The sequence below is a fragment of the Arvicanthis niloticus genome, chromosome 8 (genome assembly GCF_011762505.2).
Source record: "Arvicanthis niloticus isolate mArvNil1 chromosome 8, mArvNil1.pat.X, whole genome shotgun sequence".
Lineage (NCBI taxonomy): Eukaryota > Metazoa > Chordata > Mammalia > Rodentia > Muridae > Arvicanthis > Arvicanthis niloticus.
This window is the reverse complement of record NC_047665.1, coordinates 57,862,710-57,882,705: the sequence shown is the minus strand read 5'-3', so window position 1 is coordinate 57,882,705 and position 19,996 is coordinate 57,862,710.

The following is a 19,996-nucleotide window of genomic DNA, read 5'->3' as shown; positions in this document are numbered from 1 at the left end:
GTCTTATACTAAGAGTAACGCTCTTGGTCTCAGGCTTTCTGTGGGCACAGCCATGCTGCCTGGAGTGGGAACAATTTGTGGGAAAGGAGAGGATCAATAAAATGGAGAGGGTTAAGGTAAGGTTGTGAAGGAGGTAGATAAAAGAAAGTTTAATAACATATGTGGATGAAAATATTATAAGGAGACCCATTATCTTGTATGTACCTGTGGTGTGTGTGTGTGTGTGTGTGTGTGTGTGTGTGTATTCTTGTAGAAGTAGGTACACACCAAATAGGCTCTAGGGTATCCTCCTGTCTCTTTTTTCCCAGACTTTGGATTAAAAGTTCTTGTTACCAATGTGCAGCTTGATCTTCATGTGGGTCCTACACGACTGGAATAGGCGCTATCCCCAAAATTTTTGCCTCTCTGTGGGATATGTTCTTCTAGCTGGGTTGCCTTGTCTGGCCTCAGTGGAAGACGGTGTGCCTAGCCTTGCAGAGAATTGATGTGCCAGGGTAGGGGGATAACCAGAGGCCCCGACCCACTCTGAGGAAAAGGAGAGAGGAAAGAAGGAAAAGATTGTGGGGAGGAGGACACTGAGAGGGATGTAAAGAAACTAAATAAAAAAAAAATTTAATTTAATTTAAAAATAGTTCTTCCTACCATACCTAGTCTTTTACATAGATTCTAGGAATCAAACTCAAGTCTTCCTACTTGAAAGGTGTAAACTTTACCAGCCGAGCCATCTTCCCACTGGTGAAAGCCATGATCATGTTTGCTAAGTCAAGCAATGTCTTCATTAGCTTCTATTTATGTGTTTTGGTGCTTGATTGCATCTAAATAAGCGTACCACATGCATGCCTGGTACCCACAGAGGCTAGAAGAGGGTGCCAGGTTTCCTGAAACAGGACTTGTAGATGATTGTGACCGCCATGTGGGAACTGAACTCAGATTTTCTGCAAAAGCAGCTAGTGCTCTTAACTGCTGAGTTGTCTCTCCAGCCCCTCAAAGAGTTAACCTTTTAAAAGTCCTGTCTAGAATAATTAAGCAAGGTAATAATAAAAAGACCCTGTATCAGCAAAATGGTGTACATTTCTTCAGTGATCATTGTTTACCCTCTGCTAGACACAAAATGCTTATTGTCATAAGACTCCACAGAATGGTAGGCAAGCTTTAGCTTTCTAACCATGGCAAGTGCGTAAAACCCTAAAGTCTAAAAAGATCATATTCAGGAAATTTGTCTTATTTTTAGTGGAGGAAGCAAGCACATTTCTGAATTGGAAAAACCTCTATCGAGGCCAAAGCTGTTTTTTTGTTTGTTTGGTTGGTTGGTTTGGTTTCTGTTTTTACTTACTCACTTTATATCTGGTTCATTTTCCATCTCCCAGTTCCCCCTCCCACAATCCTTCTTCCCCCATGCCTCCTGCTCCTTCTCCTCTGATTGGGTGGGGGCCTCCCTAGGTATCCCCAACCCTGGCACTTCAAGTCTCTGAGAGACTAGGCACACACTCTCTCACTGAGACCAGTTAAGGCAGCCCAGCTAGAAGAATATATCCCATGTATAGGCAACAGCTTTTGAGATAGCCCTGTTCCAGTTGTTGGGAACCCACATGACGACCAAACTGTACATCTGCTACATATGAGCAGGTGAGTAGGGAGGCCTAGTTCCAGCCTGTGTATGCTCTTTGGTTGGTGATTCAGTCTCTGAGAACCCCTAGAGTCCAGTTTAGTTGACACTTTTGGTCTTCCTGTGGAGTTCCTATCCCTTTCAGGACCCGTACTCCTTCTTCCTATTCTTCCAAAACTGTTTCTTAAACAGAGGTCAAATCCAGGAAGATGGAACAGTTAACATAGGCATTAGTATTATTTACACACACACACACACACACACACACACAAACACTGAGATGAAGCTCTCCCAACTGTGTGTGAATTAGGGAAGAGCAAAGTGACCAGACATCAAGCTGCCACTATCATGTTAAAAGGACAGTAGGCTTTACACTTCTAGGTGTTCAAAGAATACTTTGACCTCTTTATTTTTATTTTATATTGATCAGTGTTCTGCCTGCATGTGTGTCTAATTGCACCACATACACATGCAGGCCCATGGATGCCCATAGAGAAGGGCTAGATCCCCTGAACCGGAGTTGTAGACAATTGTAAGCCACCATGGAAGTGCTGGGAATCAAACCTGAGCCCTGTGAAAAAGTGGCGAGTGCTCTTAATTGTTGAGCAGTCTCTATAGGCCATCCCCAACAAAGCTTTCGAACAGGTACTTAAATCAGTCACAAATGAGACCACCTACATTTTCAATCGTTTGGTTTAACTGTAGTTAAGTGGAATCATGTTGATGGTTCACCTCAACCATGGAATCTAATAAAATTCCTCATTTCATTTTGCTGTACATACCATACAGTAAATTGAGGCAACATCTCAGTTATAAATGACATCATAGGGTATCAAGATCATTCTTTAGGTAAGAATTTTGTAGACAAAGCTTCTGACCTGTGCTTGGTCCTTAGCACTCACATGGTAGAAGGAGAGAACCAATTCTAGTAAGATGTCCTCTGCCCTCCACATGAACACTTCAGAACATTAGCACAGGTGCATGAGTACATGCACACAGAAATGAATGAATATGAATGAATGAGTGAAATGATACAATGATGTTTAAATAGCAGAAGGCAGTGCTGGGCTCCACTCTGAAATCAGAATTTCTGGGAATTAGATGACCCTGGCTGAGGACAAAGCTGAGAATCCCAGCCTTCATGCTCCTATCACTGATGAAGGAATCAGAACTAGGAGGGAAAGATGCTTAACCTACTTTCTGCCTATGTATGCTGCCACTGTGAAGTCAGAAAGAAACACCTGCCAACAAACAATGAGGCCTAGTAAGTAGTTTCTACTGAAAGTTGCTGCAAAAAGAAGGTATGAGGCTGCCAACCCACAGAAGAAAGCCCTTGCTGCCTGCCCCGGGTGAGGGATTGCAGAACCACAAATCCCACTAAAACCCTCCCTCGCTGGGCAGTGAGCTGGCCCTGCCAAGATACATCTTGAAAATTTCTGACTGAAAGGTTGAACTTGGGGAAAGTAGAATTGGGAAAAAAATAAATTCTGAGATTCCAGAAGCAGACACACACACACACACACACACACACGATGCACATGCACACACACAAACAAACACATACACCACCACCACCATCATCACCACATAATTTCCTTGGGACATAGTTTCACCACCTTAACTTTTGCACTCCTTTTAAAGTCTTTCATGTTTAAAATGTTACTGTCTTCAACTCACAGTGCAGTTTAAGAGCTGGCAAACTCGAAAACATTATCATCCAGTGGTAATTACTACAAATTCTATGTCCTCGGTTTTCACATTTTTACCACCATCATTCCTAAAAATAAACCAGAGGCTGTGAATGGTTTGTAACAAAGCCATGACATTTTTTTTTTTTCAACTTGAAATTCTCACCTTTGATTTCACAATTTATTTGGCTATTGTTTGACTCGCGTTGGGGCCAATGATAAGTTCTAGTTTCCTTTCTCTCCCTGGGGTCTCCTCTCCAGGCTCACCCACTACTTCCACCGACTCTGCTCCAAGGTTTTGATGTTCTAATTTGCTCATGGGATACACATTTGCTTCCTTTGGTTTAATTAATAAATATCTCCTCTGACAAAGGAAGGGGGGAAGACACATCTAATGTGTAAATTTGATCATTGTGCTCCCCCTACTGTGACCCCCACTTGAAATTTGTCTGGAGTCTTATCAGTCAGCTTCTTTCTAGGCCTTGTGATTTGCATATCAAATATATCATTGTAGGCCGGCTGCTCACAGGCATGGCCTGCAGACATTTACAGACCCAATTGCCCACTGCAGCTCCTGAAGAACATTTGTAAACCCACAGTGATTAGAGCAGATGAATGAAAGTCAGGGGATTACTTTGTGCTCTTCTTTGCTCTCTCCTTCAGAAATCGAGACCTCTGAGGTGTCCTGTCTTTATACTTTCAATGTGTTATTTACTTATAACTTTTATCATACTTAGTCTTACTGAAAAATTAGAAAAGCAAAATAAGATACCCAGTAGATGAGGGGTGTGTGTGTGTGTGTGTGTGTGTGTGTGTGTGAGAGAGAGAGAGAGAGAGAGAGAGAGAGAGAGAGAGAGAGAGAATATGCACACACGCATGCATACATGTATGTATGCATGCATGCATGTGTGTTGTGTGTGGGTCAAACCCAATTATCATTCTCAGCTGCTTGCCATGTTGTCTTTGAAGACAAAGATGTTTGGCATGCAGGTCATCAACACAACTAGATTAGCTGGTCACTGAGCCCCAGGGATCCACCTGCCTTCACTTCTCCAGCTCTGGGACTGAACTCCTCATGCTTGTCAAGCAAGCACTTTCCCAACTGAACCATCTCCTTAGCCTCTAAACTTCAACTTTCTTGACATGCAAGTCTTGCTGGGCACAAATCTGGCTTAGACATATCCTAATGTGGTGACAAAATTCAAATGTTTCATTACTGATAATTAGGGCATGTTGCAACTGCACCTTCAGGGTATTAACTAATTCCAATATATCTTCCCTTAACCCAGAAACCATCTGATGGCAGCTTCTGACTCATGTTGATTCTGATCTCCCACATTCGCAGGATTTAGAATGTTAGATTTACTAAATTATGAGTGCCTTTATAACTCTATTTGCACCCTCTCCTTCCAAGGATTCACTCGTTACCTTATACTTGACATCTCATGTGTTTGTTAGATTACTCAAATGCAATATTCAAATATCTGATAGGGTGAGAGATATTTTAAAGATTTTACAACTGTATTCCAAAGCTGTGCTGTCCATATGACTCTCTTATCTAAAGAGCCCTTGAGAGATGTGGTCTCTGGCATTTGAAAGCATATTCACCACACAAAACCAGCCTAAGGCGGATGTCTGGCTTTTAAGAACTCTACACACAGCCCTAAAAACAAGAGTAAGAGGAAAATAATGCCATCATCGAACACGTTAATTATGGACCTAGAAGTAGCATTGTCTCCTTTTGAAAAAAAAAAAAAAACTAAAATATTACAGTGTAAAGACACATGTCTGTTCTATTCAATGTACTAAATGGATTAGGCAGGGGCGTCGGAAAATCTCATTGAGAGCCTTCATCTCTGGTGCTATTATCCAGAGAATTGTTACATGATAGAAGGCTAGAGCACCTGATTTGGAGGATGAAGGCCTGGGTCTTACCTCAACTTTGCCACCAATTAGCCAATTAACTTGAGTAATCTTGACTCTACACTTGGACATGCATTTCTCCAATCTGTAATATGTGACAGTTAGACCACACGCTTATAAGTTGAATGGTGCTCTCAGAAAACTACAGTTACAAGAATCTGGGGAGATGGATGTATTAGATACACACCCATACACAGAAAGACATTCTTCTTGGAAATCTGCGATAAGTACTGCCATATCAGATACATTCTCAATGGGCCAATGAGATGGCTAGCTAGGTAAAGGTGCTTGCTGACAAATGTGAAGATCTAAGTTCTAGCCTGATGCCCCCTACATGGTGAAAGGAAAAAACTAATTTTGTGTGTTGTTTTCCAACCTGCACAGGCACCCACATGGGCATAAATAAATAAATAAATAAATAAATAAATGCAACTATTATAATCTTGAAATAGCTAAATAACATCTTACAAAAAATGTCAATTGAATTACTTATGTTATTTTCCCAATATATTATAACAAAACTCCTATGGCTGCCCAAACCCTTAGACAAAAATGTCTCCCAAAAGGAAGCTATCTATGGTTTGGATATGAAGAATCCTTTATGTGTTTACACACTTGGTCCCTCACTGATGGTGATGTTTGGGAAGATGGTAGAACCTTTCAGACACGATGTTTATAAGGAGATAAAGGACTAGAGCCATTGGACTTTAAAGATATAGGTTGATCTAGTTCTCAAATGTTCTGCTTTCTGTTGCAATCGACAGGAACAAGCTAAAACTACCTGCCTTCCTTGCCAAGAAGCACTGTTCAGTCTGAACTCTGAGCCCAGAAAACCCATCTCCTTTAAGTTGCTCCTGCATTGTATTCTGCCCCAGCAAAAAAAAAAAAAAAAAAAAAAAAAGCTAGCATAAGCTTTTTCAACTATAATTGGCCCTGCCCAGGGCAGGGTAAGCCAGAATCACTTGTCAGTGTCCTGACAGAAACCTGAAATAACTTCTAAACAACCTAGTCTGGATTCAGGCCCATGGTTTCTCATCCGTTTAGCTTTGTAACTTTATTGGTATAATTTAACTTCTCTGTATGTGTGGGTTGTTTCTTCATACAAAATTAATATAATAATATCTACTTCTGAGGGCCATTATGAAGACTGAATAACTTAGTAAGACATGCAAGCACTGAGGAAGTAGCTGAGTTGGTGAGGTGCTTCCCTAACATATACAGAACCCTGCCCTTGTTCCTTAGCAACGCCTGTCATAGTTCATGATTGTCATCTACCAATTCTGAAGGTGAAGGCAGAAGTTCAAGGTCATCCTTGAGTCCTGGGCTACATAGTTATTCTAAGGCTAGCCTGGGCTACATGAAATCTCATCTTAAAATAAAATGCTTACTAGGTTGCTTATCACCACACAAGTGTGGACACTGTCATATTCAAACCTTTATCAAATACAGTAGCCTGGAAAAGAAGGAGAAGAGAAACATTGGCATTTGCTAGGCATCTATTCAATGCCAGACGAATCACATAGAGCCTCTCATTAAATCCCCAAACAAACTCAAAGTTGTGATATGAGTATCATATTCTATAGGTGAGTATATCAGAGGTCTGAGTGTTAAAGACATTGCCTAACTTGACTGATAGTAAGAAGAAAAACATTATCTCAAACTTTGATACTCTTGCTTTTAAAACTCAAGCTTTTTCTTCTATATCGCACAGTCTTCAAGGGTGAAAAGGAATAAATCCCTCCCATGAATTCATGAGGAAATGAGGTGTACAAAGCAAAACATTTATGAAAAATTAGAAAGTAGCTCCCATACTGTGACCCATCTCAATGATGTATTAACTAAAGGGCCTTAAAGCTACAAAGGCATAAAAGAGCGGCTTGGAGAGGGCAGGACTCTGGATGGCTCAGCTAGTAAAAGCATGAACTGTCAAGACTGACACCTTTGTTTGATCCCTAGAAATTATATAGCACATTGGCAGAACCAATCTCTGTAGCTGATACACATGATGCCCATGTATATGCACACACATGGACACACACACATAGACACACACACACACACACACACACACGGACACATGGACACACACAAAATAATAAATGAAGGTAACTGTAAAAGTTAAATAGAAACGAAGAAAAGAAAATAGTTCTTAATGGCTGATTATACTTTTGAAAGATTGTCTCATGTTTGAATTAACCTACTGCATAAGTTCTGTCCCACTTCACAGAGGTTTGCCTCACCTTACCTGACAGAAACTATATTATTAGAGAATCAAAGTCCAGAAGAAGGCATTTAAAGGTCAAATTAATTCTACGGCCTTCAGAAAGGATTGGATCAAAATAATTCTCAAATGATAATCCCTATCCTATCTTAGTTTTAAATAATCAGAGAGGAGAAATTCTATGATTTTTCGATTTAAAAATTCAAACAGTGCAAAGATAATTTTAAAAATAAAAACACATTAATCAAAAATAAAAGTGGGGCAGGGGAAACAGGATGAGAAGATTAATTGATTCTTCATGATAGCAAGTAGTACCATGCATTAAAAACTGAAAACCGGGACTAAGGTCTTGGGGATGTAATTTATTGGATATTAATCTTCCATTTTAGCAGGCAAGGCACAACTTTACTTAGATATGTCTGCTGCATCTAAAGTTTTAAAATATGGGGTCAAAAATATATCCCCATCATACATCCCATTATGCTCCGTTCATCTTATCGCTAAAACTGGTTTTCACAGTGGTGTCAAAGATGATGGAGCTTAGAGAGATTTCCGTTTTGCAAGTAAAAAAAGGGCAGTCAGGAGGTGCACAGCCTGTGGTGTACTCAAATGGAGCGGCCAGCTGCCTAATTCCCATCATCAGAGCCTGTCCTGAGATCACAGGGCATCTGATTGAGCAGGCAACTTGCAAGGAAATGGAGAAACGCATCGGAGATTTCTCAGCCTTGCAATTCTCCATCTGGGCTCAGGGAGTAAGAGAGGAAGGACTGGATAAGCTCCCTGACTTAGCTGAGAGGAAACAATCTCCTTCTCCAGGAGTTTATAGTGGTAAGAAATTCATACCACAGCCCACAGAAGATTTTAACTTGGTAGAAGATAAACCATCTTATCAGTCTGCATAACCAAAGTGAGATCTCCAACAGCTTGTACTTGGGGACCAGAACATCACAGCAGTGTTCTTGGAAGTCCTGGTCCATCTTTCTTCACTCTGAGATGTAGATACATTAGGATGAGTAAAAACACAATGCAGAACACACTGTCTGCCTCAAAAAATAAATGTGGTCCGGCAAATGTTGAACTTTGAATGCTGTTTCTTTATTATCAGAGTCAATTCGTGTCCAGGTGTTTTCCTTCCTGACAAAGAGAAGCAAATGATTGTTGATCCCTGGAAGAGTGACAAAAGCTAATTTTCCAGAATGCAAAACAGATGGATGCATAGATAAATAGATAGATGATAGATAAATAGATAGATAGATAGATAGATAGATAGATAGATAGATGACTGATAATTAATGGATGATAGGTAGATATATAGATAATACATAGATAATAGATGGATGGGTAAATAGATGTTCAGACAAATAGTAGGCAGATAGATAATAGTTGGATGAATGGGTAGATAGACAGATAGACAGACAGACAGACAGATATTTGTAGTCATAGTAGAAATAGTACTAACAGAAGCAGCAGCAACAACAGCAGCAGTAGAAAATTCTGAAGTCACTAAATTTTTGTCATGCAAATTGCCAAAGAATCCTTGGTTCTGGCATTTCTTGCCTCTCCACCTAAGGTTGTAATTAAAAGCAATCTCAGAAAACTAGGTCGTGCCTGCTTGGAAACCAGTTTCTTAGAAGGACATTCTGCAGTGTTTTTACTGTTTTTAAGGTCCACGGGCTCTTTCTGTAAGTAGAATTTCAAATAGGAAATTACCTGAGAGTAAGAAGAGCCAGTGATCTGCTTGAATCCCCCTAGTGCTTACTGACCATATCTAGTTCCTACCAATCTTCTCTCCACTGTGAAAAGAGCGATGTCCACCCTTAGGGGAAAATACTGTGTGGAGAGAGTAGTTCGTTCATGCTTACAATCTGCCAAACAATCATCTATGAGCCCTGAAGAGGTAGATGATCAAAAGTATTTACTTCTTAAACTCTTAAAAAGAAAAGAAAAGGAAAGAAAGAAAGAAAGAAAGAAAGAAAGAAAGAAGAAAGAAAGAAAGAAAAAAGAAAGAAAGAAAGAAAGAAAGAGACATAAAGAGAGAGAGAAAGAAAGAAAGGAAGGAAAGAAAGAAAAAGAAAGAGAGAGAAGGAAAGAAAGGAAGGAAGGAAGGAAGGAAGGAAGGAAGGAAGGAAGGAAAGAAAGAAAGAGAAAGAAAGAAAGTAAGAAAGAAAGAAAGAAAGAAAGAAAGAAAGAAAGAAAGAAAGAAAGAAAGAAAGGAAAGAAAGAAAGAGAGAAAGAAAGAGAGAAAGAAAGAAAGGAAAAGTTGACTCTTTTCATAGAGCCTTAGGTTCCAAAATAGAATTTGTATCCCTCAAATTCTGAGCTTCCTATTCCTAAGCATAAAGCTTTCTAGTTGCTGAGAATTCTAACTTGTACTGTCAAAAATAAAAATTAAAAAACTTTCCCGATGCAGAGAACATTCCAACTGTTTATCTTAATAGTTTATATTTCAGTACTATCTATTGGTGTATACAAAGGCCCAGCTTTAGAAAGATTTCTCAGTTCATGGATGCCTTCCAGGCCACACATAGCTTCTTCCTTCAAACTTTCTCCTTAGTTTCCCATGTTTCCTCACTCTCTTTGCAATGAAGACTTCTCCAGAAAGTCTTCTCTAACAAGCAAATATGACTGTGCCTAGAGAGGTAAGACACACTAGCAAATTAGTGAGGTTTAACTCAAATCCATTTGTCAGATCAAGAGAGCAGACCCTTGGGTAATAGAGACACAGGACAGGTAAATTCAACAGGGCAGGGGTCTAACCTAACTATACTGTCCTCTAGCAAAGGAGACAGAACTAAAAGAATCCTCAAGGCAGGAAATTACCTGTCCCAAATTAAAGTCAAGCTGGGACCATGGGCCATTAGCTCCAGTTCCAGAGTTTTAGCAAGCCTTCATTGGATGTGAAATCTTGAGCTGTATCCAAAGAGCCCAGAATGGTAGATGGAGGCAGAGGCTTTGATGGAATCCCAGCTCTGCCACTCTGAAGCTATCCCTTACTCTACTTTACTGTCTTCATCTACAAAGTGGAAATTACAAACGAATCATTTCCTACATATACAAATTTGTGTGTGGTAACTACAGTTGCATCTCTTAAACACATACATACACACATATGCACACACTTAAACTTACATGTGCCTGAGTATGGACATACCAAAAAAGTTTGAAAGAATATACAATGAAAGTAAATGTTTCCATCATGGAAAGTACAGTTTTTCTTTTTAACCTATATTTTTCCCTTATACACTTTCTAAATGTCCTACAATAAATATGGTTGGTTTTGTTATAACTATTTATAAAATACTAATTAATGTATTCTATGAAAGGATGATACTTTGTAATTTATTTATAACAAAGAATTGAAAGAGAAAACATAGTTCATTAATAGACATTAGTAAAGTACAGCTTTAATCATATACTATAATTATGTACTGCAATTAAAAACTATGTGCTGAAAAGAATGTATTGGAATAAAATATTCATAGTATTGCATATAAAAATTAAGTAACTGCTGAACAAAATTTAATTTTTTGTTTACTAAAAGCAAATATAATTTTGTTTGGCTATAAATACCACATATGCACATTCTAAAAATGTCAGCCATGACTATTCCTACTGATAGAGTGTAGTTATTTTTAATTTCCTCTGTGTAGTTTTGTGGTTTTTGGCTTTTCAGTCATAGACATTTATAGATTTTTTTTTAAAATGGAATAAGTACTAAATATTATTGAAAATTAAGACAAATCACAATATGGTAGTTTAAAACAGTCAACGTTCTGGTAAAAAATCAAATATAACAATAAAAGGTGGCCAACATCAACAGTCAACTCACAAAATAACCAGTTCCTAACAGATGTGTTTAAAAGTTGACTTTCTTAATAAGTTAGAACAGTAGAGTAAGATCCTTTAATATCACTTGGCCTTCCAACCATCCTCTGACTCTGTATCTAAAAATGCAAAGGAGGTACAATAAGAATGTATTGAATTATCGAGAGGGTACCAATATTAAAGTACATTTTCATTTATCCTTTGAGACTCTCAGACATGTACACAATGGATTCTGATTACATTTATCACACACTCCCCTTTCTGACTCCACTCAGAACCTACCCCACCCATTTCTCTACTAATTTCATGTTCTCTCTATCATTGTTGTTGTCATCGTCGTCATCATCGTTGTTGCCCACTGAGTCCACTTGGTTCTGTCTGTATGTGCTCTGATGTAGGGCAAGCCATTGGAACATGAGCAACCAACCAGAGGCCACACTCCTGGAGAGAACTAACTCTCCCTTCCCTAGCAGCCATTAACAACAGCCTAGCTCTTCAGCTGGGATAGAACTCAGTGAACCCTTCTTCCAACTGTGCTAAAATTTTGACTTCTTGATTTTTGTGTAGATTTTATGCAGAGAATCATAGCTACTGTGAGTTGGTGGGTACAATGGCCCTATATATCCAGAGTGTCCTGTTTTGTGGCAGTCCTCCCGAACATCTGGCTCCTAAAATCCTATCCTCCTTGAGGTTCTGATGGGGAAATTTAGAGTAAATTTTTAAAGATTTATTTTATTATTTAAATCATATGTGCATGTGTATGTCCGTGTGTGGGTATGTGCACATGAGAGCAGGTACCATTGGAGGCCAGAAGCACAGCCTGACATAGATGCTGGGAACCAAACCCTAGTCTTCTACATACCCGACCATTGAGCCATCTGTCCAGACATCTGAAAATAGCAATCTTTATACAATGTTCGTTTATAGAAAAATCTCACTCCTACAGCACTGGGCAATAAATGATTGCATTCTCAAAACCAAAGATGGATATGGCCTGTGATAGTCTTGATCTTGTCTCTCTTTTGGTGAAAGCTTGTCTCCCAGGGTAGTGCTGTTGGAAGCTAGTGGAACTTCTAAGATGCAAGGCCTCAGGAAATAGCTTCAGGTTGTTTGCGTATGTCCTTGAAAGTGACAGTACTCATCATATATTTTTTTCTTCAGACCCCAAAAGGATGGATCCAACCAACTATGGACTGACACCTCTGAAACTGAGAGCCCAAACAAACCTTTCTCCTTTATAAACTGATTTGTTTTAAAAAACAGAATGGAAAATTACCCAACACCAGGGCTAAATTATGTCCTAGGACTTTACAAATTAAACAATGGAGTTATAATTTTACTTTGTAATGCAGCAAGCTCCAATATCAAGTCATTCTTTATCTCAAAAGCAGTTCAACACATGTATGCCAACAGATACAAGGGTACTCTTCAAAATGCGAAAGGACTGGAAAATTGTGGCACTAAACAGAGAGTTAGTTTTGAATCGCCTATTCCTCTTGGATCACCTTGATCAATATACTTGTGTTCTACTCAGCTACCTTTTCTGTGAAATGGGACAGATAGAACTGACCTCTTAAAACTTCTGAGGCATCCCAGACATAAAATTCATAGCTGAAGACATGAAGGTTAATATGGAGAAAAATGCCAAACTCTTCCTGGGGTGAGAAAAAAATGTAGACTATGGACCATAAAGATGTTCTTCTCAGCATCCTGCAGTCTCAGTGTGGTGCTTCTGCTGGGAATTACCTCTTTCGACCAGCCCTATGGAGTAAAAAAAGAACCTTTACCTTGGTGAGCCACCAGCCTTCTAAGCAAATCTTGAAATCGTCAGAAAGTTTCCTCAGATGACACTGTGCTAACACCATAAGCTGGTTTGAAATCTCCTAACCAATGCCACTCCCCACCCCCCCCAAAAAAGTCAGTCAACATGCTCGCCTTAGACTAATCTTTAGCATAGGGAATATGCACCCTCCCTACCATTCTATCACTTTGAGAAAGAAAGGATGTGAGCCTCCCCAAAATACCGCTTGTTCAGTTAAATCAGTAGAATCAAACAGTAATGTGCCCCTCCTCATAATGGCATGATTTAAACTAGAATCACACATTCACAGGCCCAAGATTCTGACATATTCTCTAACATGTTTGGAGAACTGGTTTCTAGAAGTAGCCATTTTCATCCAAAGTTTTCCACCTGTGTGTCTTCCTGGTAATTATCCCTATTCACCCTGCAAATCCAAAGGCTCCATTCTGCAATGTTGTCACCCACAAAAAACACAAAAGCATTCGTCAAAATAACAGAAGTCTGCAGCCTTGCACACTCCTATTTCATAGCATGGAAAGGGAGAGAGAGGGAAAGGGAGAAGGGGGAAAAAAAGTACATGGAGTTCCTCTGAAGCCCCCTCCTGACATTTCCAGACTTATTAGCCAGTTTTCACACTGACTTCAATCAACCCCTCTAATCCTCCAAGGAAAGAGCATTTTTAATTCACCGATTGGCTGATAAGCTTGAAGCCAAAAAATGATTTACACGTAGATGAATTGTGCTTACAAGATGGAACTTGGAGCATTAGAAGCGGATCTGAATTTCCTATCTGTCATTTTATGTGCCACATTCATTTTTTTCTCTGCCATTACCCTCGCTGATTGCAATCTTTCAGCGCTATTGGGCCCCTGCTTCCACAGTTTTTAATCTGCCTTTAATCCCATAGATTTTAAATATTCCCGGCACCGAGAGACTGGAGGCAATTAACTGCCCTTCTGATGCGCTTCTTATCAGTTGCCTCCTTGTATCTCTCAGAAGCAGCCTCAAGACACTTCCAGGCTGACAAATACTACCAGCATTTCAGATGAAGCAGCTGCTGCAAACGGGAATGTGAAGCCCAGCTGTGCTGGGGAATCGAAGTCCTTTCTGGAGGAGGAAACAGAAGGGAGCTTGGGAACAGAGAACAGGCACCTTGTGCCAGAAACTCCCGATTAGAAATAATGCTTCCTGACACGTTGTTTGCTTTTTAGTTTTTAATGTGTGTCATCCAATCTGTTTAATCTGATTGCCATTTTTTTAACTCAAAAATAACTTCCTGCTCTCTACCTTTAATGGGGAATTCAGAAAAGCTGTCAGAAAGGGACATCAAGTAGCATTAAGCTTCTTGACACTGACTCCTGACTCCTTGCTGGGTCTGGGTTAATTTTATGTCCCTTTTGGTATATTGAGGTCCAGATCTTCCTTCTAGATTCCCTGACCACTCATTGATTCATTTCTACCATATTTAATGATGTCCCTTTAAACTAGATTTTGTAGATCTTTATGTATCTATCACCTGCTATGTCAAAGCTTTGGTTGTAACTGAAGTCTTTCTCAAGGTGATATAGTTGATTCTCCCAAAGATAAATCAGTGTTATTCATTAACGTGCTCTCATTCATAGATCTATAACTTCCTCTGTACTCTGAAAACAGCCAGCTTTCTACTAAAAGCATACCCTGTGTACCTATAAGAAGCAGTCACATACACAGCAAGACTGCCCTCTGACTTCTTATTGAGTCCAGCGCTACCATCCGCAGATATGATTCCTGTTAAAAATTTAATCTATCACTGTTCTTATATAGTTAAGTATCCAAAGGAAGAACTTCCGGTTTCAAAGATACAATCCAAAATAGGAGAACACTTCCACATTTGCTAACACTTACACATCTTATTGATTCTCTTCCTTACACACTTGGTCTTAAGAACACATACGATATTTGACTGCAGTGTAGCTTCCAAATGATCATGCTATTTAGAATTTCATAAGGATGATGAAATTCACTGTTTTGCATGGTCATGAATGTATGTGTGTGCAAACACACCCATTTCTTATCATTTCTTGCAATTATGTAAGAATCCCCTTAGTATGCAAAGAAATTGAGTGTCTTCTTGGGGGGGGATATTTCATCTACCACTTCCTTTGGCTCATGCTGACATCTCCTAGTGGATGTGCCATAAGCACTCCAGTGCAGGATCGATGTAATCCTCCCTCAGTGGGGGAAAAAATGATATAAGTTTCTGACTTTACTCAATTTAAGGGTTGGTTCAGAAACCTAACAATATTTTCTCAGGGTGAAAAATAGGTATTATCTCAACAGATCATTGTGTATCCAACACCAGTTCTATATCTTTTGGAGGCTTCTCTACTTTTTTTCTTTTTTTAAGAACAAAAATTATAAAGAGTGATGTCAAACAGGCAGAAAGGATACGGTAGAGAAGACAAACAATGCGCTAAGAGCATGTGGTTAATTGATTGGCTCCACTTTCTACACTTAAGAGAAAAACACAAGCCCTTCCATTCAGCAGCTGTTGAGAACCAAGAACATGGTAAATGGATGGATTGTGTAGCATCACCATGCCCTGTTGAGAGGTTGTTTATAAACAACACCCTACAACATAAACAAGGAGAGATTCAGGAACCATAAGGGATGAGGGAGATGCTGAAACCTGGTAGCAGCTCTCCCTGTGTTGTTTTGCTGTGACTTGCAGCTTTGCTTAAGCATTTTAAAGATTCTTGCAGGTCTTTTTCAAGCTGCCAGCTCTAGCCTACGAATTATGGTAATGTGCCACTTCTGAGCCCTCGGCAGGATTTGCAACAGAGAAATCACATCAGCCTATGCTGATTAACAATTCCATTCCATCCAGAGATTTATATAAAAAAACTATCTTACATTTTGCTTTTTAATAAGAATGATCGCTATCTCAAATTGAGTCCCAGCAAATTTTAATAAAGGCCCAAGGTTGAGTGGCATTTTGCATGCTGATTTAGCTGTGATTGCTGGCTTTTGATGAGCAGTAGCCTGGCATGTATAGCTCTCCTCGGAGCAGGTTTAAAGACCAGGAGTGAGGAAAAGGATAAAAATAAAAATTTCCAACTAAAATTCAAGGTCTTTTCTCCCTGTGATTGATTACTGAATAAATACCAACATGTATCTTTCGATTTAGCCTAAGGAGAAAATTCCCTACAGTTAAACAGCTGTTTGGGTTTTTTGTTGTTGTTGTTGTTGTTGTTAGTCTGTTTTTGTTTGTTTTGGGTTTTATTTTTAATAGCAGCTAGAATACCAACCTTTCAAAATATTAACTCTGATTACGGCAAGTATTTTTAAATGACACCATCAATCTTTTCATCTGTCTCTTGCCCTGACACTTCTTAAATCAAACAGAGAAAGAGCAATAGACAGGTGGCAATTTGCTTTCCCAATGAGTAAATTGTCAATAGCTAAAGGTCTCTTGGAGAGAAGACTCTTCTTTAATAAAATCAAAGGCAAATTAAATATTCTGAACAATAAATCTTGAGGTAAGTTAAGATTGCCAGCTTGTGCCAACTGTTGATGGCTATCTTCTCCAAGAAATCTAAGACTATATGATCACAGCCCATATGGCTGCTGGATTACTGTGTACCTTTACTAACTAGGGAAAAAGGTGACTAATGTTCTAAGTGAGCTATCACTCACATCCGTTGACAGATTTCATTGATATGTAGAGCTGTGTCTTATAATTTCCCACCCTACCATGAAGGTCATTCCAGATGTTTAGATTCACGTCTAGTTCAAGTTTACCAGCTTCCCAAAGCAGAATTCAAATGATGCTGAAGAACACAAATGTGATTCACTTCATTGGCTAAAGATCATTGGATTCCACCAACCAAATTGGCTGTAAGTTTTGAAACCTTGAATCGTGACCTAGAAAGAACTGCTACTAGACTGCAGAAATAACTAAATCCTCAAAAGCATAAAACCATTTTAAACTGAATTCTAGCAGTGAGAAAATATCTTTTCAGTGTTCAAGCACTTCTTAGATACAGTACTTTTCAAATACATGCACACATGTGTGCACAGAGGTACAGGCATACTCACACATACAAAATAATTATTTATAGAAGAAAACAGAGAAATGAGACAATACAATAAAGATGGCAATCAGATGAATTATTGTATTATATAATAGCTTAACTTATGAACAAGGTCAGATTTTTTTTTCAAGTACTTGAAGATATTGCTTTGTAATTCTTTGTTCCTCTAATCATTAACTAAGATGTATTGAGCAACCATGATAACCCATTTATGTTGCTAAGTTCTACCACAATTTTAAAGACATAGGGTCTAGGGAGATGGCTCAGTCAGTGAAGTGCTTGCCACCTAAGCACAAAAGTAGCCTGAGTTTAGAACTCCAGCACCTATATAAAAACCATGTGTGGCAGTAGTATACATTTATAATCCCAGTAATGGAGATGCAGAAACAGACAGATTCTTGAAGCTCATTAAATATCTGTCCTAGCCAAAACAATGACATCAAGATTTAATGAAAAACCTTGGCTCAAAAATAAGGTGGACGGGGATCAGACTGTTGACCGCCACATACATACACATCTTTATCATCTATTATATCATCTATTTTTAGCATCTACTATAAGGAATCTGATGGTTATGAAGTAGGGTAGTCATGCCTTAACAAGACAAGATACTGGGCACTATGGAGACACTGATGAGAAGGCAATCGGGAAAGATTCCTAGTGAAGCAACCTCTAAGCTGAGTCCTGATGAGTTAATCATAGTTTCTTACATTAAAAGAGACTGGAGAATTCTGCTTTAGAAGAAACAGGAACAAAAATCAATCAATCCTGATTTCCGTAGTAGCAGGATTCTCTAATGTATTTGAGGTAGATAAGCAATATGTGTGAGTGTCTCCTACACGTGAGCTATGAACAAACCCTCTACTTCCTTTTTCATGATCTCCATATTTTAGTAAAGGGATCATAAAATGGTGCTTAAAAAAAAAAAGCGAAGACTAAAATACTAAATGAAATAAGTCTTATGGAACAAATAACCAAGGGCATGAGGAATGTCTCAAATTGAGTAATGAGAAAGGATATAAGAGATTTTACCTAAGAGACAATGGAAGTGACTTAGTTTGAGAGGTTTGAATTGGAAAGGAGTAAGACTACATATAGTGATTCTAGGAGACAGGAGTTGCCTTAGTGCTAGTGGGAAATGGAAGTCATCTGCACTTAATTATGGTCTTTCACTGAGGTAGGTCATCATGGGGATGAATGGGCATTTACAGGAGTTCCTGAAGATGTGACATTGACAGACTCTTATCAGATTGCATGGGCTGGTCAGGGAAACTGAATGACAGCAAGCAATGAAATACTTGGCTTAGGCAGTATGTGATGGCCACTGTCCCTGGTACATGGAAATCAGGCTTAAGGAAGAAAAGGAAGGGGTGAAGGGGATGACTGGTATTCTGTGTTGATAGTGTTGTGTATGAGCCAGTAAGTATTGATATGAGTGTGGTTGTATGATCTTAGACAGACACATGGAGTAATACACATGCAGTTGGATGTGTAAATGCAAAACTCACTAGGAAGATCTATTTTATAAAAAAAGAGATATAGAAGCATTTTCCCTCTCCTAACCAGCTGTGAGCTTCTTTTTATTTTTCTCTTTCTTCTCAACATTAGCTGTTATCTCTGTTCAATATTTCCCCTACCCACTTGGTACATAAACACCTTGCATGTTCTAACATCTTACTTCTGTGTTTGCTCTGTTTTGGAGAACCCTTTGTTTGTAGCATCTTACATACAATTCAAAATTCCAGCCTTCCACTGAAGTGTCTAAACAGAAGGAGCAAAACCATATAAAAATGAGAATAAAAGTTCAATGAGATTTTTAGCAGCTAGAGGATAATTTATTAGCAATAAAAGCAAAGAACTAAGAAAAAATAAGACACTGGGCCATGTACGTTGAAAAGATCAGTGCTCAGTGAGCACATGAAAAAATAACTAATCTTACAAAAAAATAAATATGGTTGAGAAGCCAACAAAACAGTCCTTAGAGTCTTCAAAAGGCAAAGGGATAGCTTGTTTTGTTTTGTTTTTTTAAAATCTTCTGCTTTTGGACAAGGTAAACTAGACAAGGCATCTCCATATCCTATTAGTAGAAATGTAAGTCTATAGTGTTTCTGGGAATGATTTTGGCCAATGTAACTGGTCTATTTTTCCCTAATAAAATCTTTGAGAACTTGTCCACAGAAAGTAATCAACACTAACCATAAATATTCCAAGTAGATGGTTTGCCCACTGCAGCTTTATGGATGCTCAGGGGGAATAGAACCAGATATTCATTAGTAGGCAATTTCCTAAAAAAAAATATATGATATAGAATTACATAATTTATAAAATATCACTTAAAGATTATCTAAGAACACAAATAGTTGCAATATATTTTTACTTTAATATAATAATTCTTATTAACTATATGAAAATAATAGGAGACAAATAGTATCCACCAGCCATATCACATGGATAGTTCTTTCATATATAATCTTGTGCTCTTGTCCTTTCTCACATATTTAACTGTGATAAACACTGAAATATGCATGGTTAAAATAGTTGTCTTTGTATCTCTTATATAGAAGAAAATAAAGTTTCTCTAATGTGCTTAATATTGAAATACTGGAAATTTTCTCATCGAGTGACAAATATATTTATTTGAAACAGCCACATTAATATAACACTCACAAAATCATAAAAGACTGACAGTCTAATGGTAAAATGGGCAAAAACCATGAATAGCCAACATATGAAAGAAGAAATATAAATTTTTAGTATTATATGTGTATACTGCCAAATTAGCATTTATTAGTTAACATTTAAATAAAACCAAAATAAATACTATTTTTCTTCTATCTGATTAAAGCATCATCTAAAGAA